Raw genomic sequence first — 5,767 nt, 5'->3', positions numbered from 1 at the left:
GGCTGATTTGATGTTACATAGCTTGTTTCTATTAAATCCAGTCTCAGTATGTTAACCTATTTTCTGTTTTAATATGCACACTTACACAGAGTAGTTAAATGACGAATTCTAGAAGAATTGTGGTATGTTAAGGCATTTCTATCGCACGTTTCTTGTTGCCACGCATTACAAATGGCCACCAAGCACCGTCACGGTCGTGAACATTACAGATTCAGCTGAGCGACAGTAAGTGACGGCGTTTAATTCAATGAGTAGGACATACTGCATTGTGCAGCGTCACTCCCATCCCGACAATAGCGAAGGTACTGAGGCCACATGGTGTAGTTCATGAGTTCTTGTCATTGAAGGAGTATCAGAATTTATCAAATTGCTATGCCGTTCACTGTCAGAGTATACAATTGAATTGACACTTTTCGGTAAGTAAATCCAATTAATAGCATAATTAGATAACAGTTGACAGTTGTTCGACTAGATGTTAGCTTTAAACAGATTTTTATCTATGGCCCGAAATATGTTCAAGTCATTCTGGTACTCATCAGGCGCGCATCCACATCATTTAAAAAAACGATGACCTAGTTATTTTCATAATCTATGTTTATTGAGGCTATAAAAGTAGCAAATGATGAAGACATGGCAGGACTTATACAGTTATTAGATGGAGAGGTCCAACGTTCTGTAGGAAGAGGTCGGTCAATATACCAGTGGAGGAATCCGAGATGGATACTGAAGTTATTCTCGTAGAGCTCCACAGAAGGGGAGTAAATACAATACAAGCAGGTAAGAGATGGAAGTCCACTGTATTGGTTAACCTGGGCCAACTGTCGACAGAACAACTTCACAGTTTCAGAGCTAAGGTGCAAATTATGGTTCTAAATATCAACTCATTGTAATTGTGAAGTAATCCTGTGCTATGCCATGTAGATACCCGGGATATATGGAATGTTAAACTCTGTTTAAAAGTAGGAAAGCCATGCTAGCATTGTAATTGTGAAGTAATCATGTGCTATGCCATGTAGATACCCGGGATATATGGAATGTTAAACTCTGTTTAAAAATAGGAAAGCCATCATAGCATTGTTATTGTTCAATGTCATTTCCATTCCAGTAACGCATGCACCACTCGCTTTGAACAATTATCTCAATTTAAATTTTCCGGCGATTTAACCATTACTATGACGTTATATTGCGAATCATGAGTTGCACCTCAGCTCTGACCATGATCCTGTGAAGTTGTTCTGGTGACAGTTGGTCCATGTAAACCAATAAAACTCACCTTTCACGGAATCAGTCATGTTTGATATCTTTCAAATAATGAAAAATTGAGATAACAAGTGGTGAACTATTTATTAAGACCGTATCGAGTAACTAAGTGACGAGTTTCACACACCTATAAACCATGGCCTTATTGCTCTATAATCTAATTAAAATTAGGCTTGTAATCCCGTTCCTCTACGATCCTCCGGGACGGATCAAAGGGGAGGTAACTCAAACATAGCATTTAGATTCTTTCATCGTGTACGAGAGACGATACCATGATGGTCTGTTACAGGGTTACAAGTTGGTCACATATATTTCAGGGATGTGATTAAGTTCTAACTTATCTTCGTATTGTTTAATTAGGGGTAATTCAACCAGAATGAGATTATCCAGTATTTGTATACTTGAACATCTTAAGCTAAATGTTAAATTCACGTTGTGTTGATGATGGCCATAGTTTACCTCAGTATTTATATATTCCATTTTCAGTTCAATGAGGNCAATGTTCTACTAGATCTTCATCACTTTCATTAAGTCAATGTTCTACTAGATCTTCATCACTTTCATTAAGTCAATGTTCTACTAGATCTTCATCACTTTCATTAAGTCAATGTTCTACTAGATCTTCATCACTTTCATTAAGTCAATGTTCTACTAGATCTTCATCACTTTCATTAAGTCAATGTTCTACTAGATCTTCATCACTTTCATTAAGTCAATGTTCTACTAGATCTTCATCACTTTCATTAAGTCAATGTTCTACTAGATATTCATCACTTTCATTAAGTCAATGTTCTACTAGATCTTCATCACTTTTATTCAGTCAATGTTCTACTAGATCTTCATCACTTTCATTTAGTCAATGTTCTACTAGATCTTCATCACTTTCATTAAGTCCATGTTTTACTCAGAAGTGAACTCAACCGTATCTACACTGGTTACATAGCAGACAGTCATAGCAGAAAATTACACATAATTCATATCAATTTATCATTGACTTTGTAAGCCACTTTGATGTTTTACCGGTCTGGTTTAAGATTAAGATTGTAGGTCTAACAAACTTTACATGTCAGAGACGACACTCTCTCCTATATATCCAGGTACATGATGCGCTGTATAAGATCACCTGTCTACACACAGATCACGACTCGGTGTAGAAAGTTGGATCAGTGTGCTTTTTTTAAATCAGGTTAGAAAGATAACCCTCCTAATTTCTAAGGTGGAAAACAGAAAGAAAAAAAACATTTTTCATGACAACCTACACTATCTATTTGTAGTTAAAAAAAAAAGCATCCAGTAGTTTAAGTTTGTTCTGTATGGTAAGAGTCAGTATCAAAAAGCTTGTGAGTGAATGCTTTCCTTTTTGTGCATTTATACAAAGACTCTGTTTCTTTATTGCTCACTGCCAAACGATTCATCTGGTGTCGTGAGTGACAATTAACAATTAAAGATGACAAATATAAACATTGTTCTTTACGTCAAATGATTCGATACCGATATGATTGCTCAATATATCATCTTTACATAGTGTCGATGGGTAGGCTAAGAAAAAATATCAAGAAGATCATCAACAACTTATTGGATTATCTTGCAATCCAATTGATTTGAATCACAACATGAGTGGTGCATGTTGCTGTATAACATGGATTAATATGACTCAAATCGTTAAGATGATGCCGATAACAGAGCCAGACGAATGTTGGTATCGATAGGGATGGTTGTTGGAATTCAGGCGGATTGTTGTATGCAGTAGCTGGACGGCTGTATCTTTTTAGACGTTTATATGGAGATCGGTGGTTGTTTCATGGTAGACATTTGTATTCAGATGAAATTTATGTCAAATATGTCGGTATGCGAAAAGAAATCATTATATCAACCATGGTGACTTACAGTAAATCTTTTATTACAAGATATCAATAGTATCACATATCAAAGCGGAACTATGCCAACTAGATAGTGATGACATTGCTGATTGTGCTAATGAGTGATACATATCTGTTTTGACTCTAAGGATGATAACATTTTTGATTGGTAAAATACCTAATTAGACTAAAGTCTCGTAAAAGGGTAGTTACATTTTTGATTGGACTATTGCACTCTGCATTTAGTACGTACACTTTTATCACCACAAATACGTCTGTTACCTCTACGTACAGGTAGACTTAGAACAATCCAAGTAAGCGCTGCAGGTTACTGATGATTAAACAAATTAAACCATAGTTATTTGTAAATTGGATTTACAGATAAATTTACAGATGAGACTTGATCCATGAAGTGTGTCTCCACGTCGAGCAACCAAGTCAAGGTAGGGACAATCTGCAAATGTAGTTTTTGAAAAAATAGTAATTAGCTTTTCGTTATGATTACATTTTTCTCTTTCGAGACATGTAATAATTGAGTCTACATCCATTGAAATATTTCATTTATTCTATATCCACATGTTTTATAGGCGCTATTTTACACTGGTTACCACATAAACAATGAATTTTCATTATAGATGTTTTTGCTTCCAGCCGACCGAAAATGTTTTGTAGTAGAACTCAACAGTAATAGTATGTTTTTTTAACATTTCTCTGTATTTTGTGTAAGTATTTAATTTTTGTGTTTTGACAAAGTAGCGGATTGCCTCGACAGTGGCCATTACTTCTCTGCTGATAGATCGATTGGGATCGTCGACTTAACCAACATTTGTTTGCCGGATCTGATGCCAAGATTTAACCACACTGCCGTTATCAATCGACAGGCCTCTGAACATCATATATTGCATGCATACCTTTTAATACAGTTCCAAACGACCCGGTTTCACTCCCATATGTGAGCAAGAGGTATAATGACCGGTTGCCTCGGGTAGGGGAAGACCAACGGAGGACGCGGAAGATAGTGCGTTTGAAAGGTGTCCCATGGGCCGAAATCCCAACTCCAGGGTCCTTCTAAGTCTAAGTAAGCCATGTTGACATGGAGCAGACACGTGATCAGCAACAACACGAACCAGACGGACGACATCATTTCGTGTGCTCTCTGTTGTGAAGAAAGTGTAAGTTGAACACCGCATTAATATAGACACTTTGGTACCAATACTTAAAGGCTGTGTACCTGTAAATCCTGCATTGCCCTACCTCTACCGTTTCTTAACCGTCCCATCTTACGTAAGTTTTCAAATATAAACTATGAATATCGTGTCATTAATTATTCTCCTGCTTGGCACAACGCTACCGATACCTAGATGGAGCAGGATTGTGCATAGAAAACGATTCCAATTGTATTTATGGAGAGTTGCATAATGAGAGCTAGGGCAGTGACAAAAAAAAAAGAATTAATAAAAATATGGGACACTATTGAGCACCAGCAAAAATTAAAGCCAAGTCAACAGGACTGGGGTTCCCATAGGAATGCCTATAGTATGTTCCCGTAGGAATGCCTACAGTTCGTTCCCGGAGGAAAGCCTACACTTTTTTCCCGTAGCAATGCCTACGATATGTTCCCTTTGGAATACCTACAGTATGTACCCGTAGGAATGCCTACAGTTTGTTTCCGTAAGAATACTTATAAACTGTTCCCGTAGGATACTTATAGTCTGTTCCCGTAGGAAAGCTACTGTCTGTTCCCGTAGGAATGCCAACGGTCTGTTCCTCTAGGAATGCCTACACTTTGTTCCCGTAGGAAGTAAGAATGCCTACTGTCTGTTCCCGTAGGAAAGCCTGCAATTTGTTCCCGTAGGTATACCTACAGTGTGTTCCCGTAGGAATACCCTCGGTCTGTTCCCAAAGGAATGCATACACTTTGCTCCTGTAGGAAATCATACGGTATTTTCCAGTAGGAATGCCTACAGTGTGTTCCCATAACTCTAACGTACAAACACAACATCAACTTTAAAGGACAAATACATCAACAATTTTAACGGACAAATAAACCGGCAACTTTTAAAGACAAACACACCATCAACTTTAATGGACGAACACATAAATTTTAACGGACAAAAACATCAGCAACTTTAACGGACAAACGCATCAGCTACTTAAACGGACAAACACAGCATAAACTATTATGGACAAACACACCAGCAACTTTAACGGACAAACATACCATCAATTTTAACGGACAAACACACCATCAACTTTAACAGACCAACATGCTATCAACATAAAAGGACAAACACAACATCAACTATTACGGACAAACACAACATTAAATTTATTGGACTAACGAACCATCAACTATTACGGACAAACCCACCATCAATAACCGGACAAACACAAACCATCAACTTTAACGGACAAACATACCATCAACTTTAACGTACAAACATACAAGCAACTTTTAACGGACAAACACAACATCAACTATAACGTACAAACACAACATCAACTATAACGTACAAACACAACAACAACTATAACGGACAAACACAACATCAACTATAACGTACAAACACAACAACAACTATAACGGACAAACACAACATCAACTATAACAGACAAACACAACAACAACTATTACGGACAAACACAAT

General features: G+C 37.2%; 1 long non-coding RNA gene across 1 annotated transcript in view; it reads right to left on the bottom strand.

Moving 5' to 3' along the window:
- Positions 1-3,138: 3,138 nt before the first annotated feature.
- LOC110461485 overlaps positions 3,139-5,767 on the bottom strand; it is a 10,582-nt gene continuing 7,953 nt past the window's right edge. Inside the window, exons 2-3 of the long non-coding RNA XR_002464136.1 lie at positions 4,031-4,275; positions 3,139-3,573 (exon numbers count right to left, since the gene is read on the bottom strand). This is a non-coding gene — a long non-coding RNA (uncharacterized LOC110461485). The remainder of the gene's footprint in view (positions 3,574-4,030; positions 4,276-5,767) is intronic.

This window comes from Mizuhopecten yessoensis, unplaced genomic scaffold (assembly GCF_002113885.1).
Source record: "Mizuhopecten yessoensis strain PY_sf001 unplaced genomic scaffold, ASM211388v2 scaffold10621, whole genome shotgun sequence".
Lineage (NCBI taxonomy): Eukaryota > Metazoa > Mollusca > Bivalvia > Pectinida > Pectinidae > Mizuhopecten > Mizuhopecten yessoensis.
This window is presented reverse-complemented; position numbering and strand designations above follow the sequence as displayed.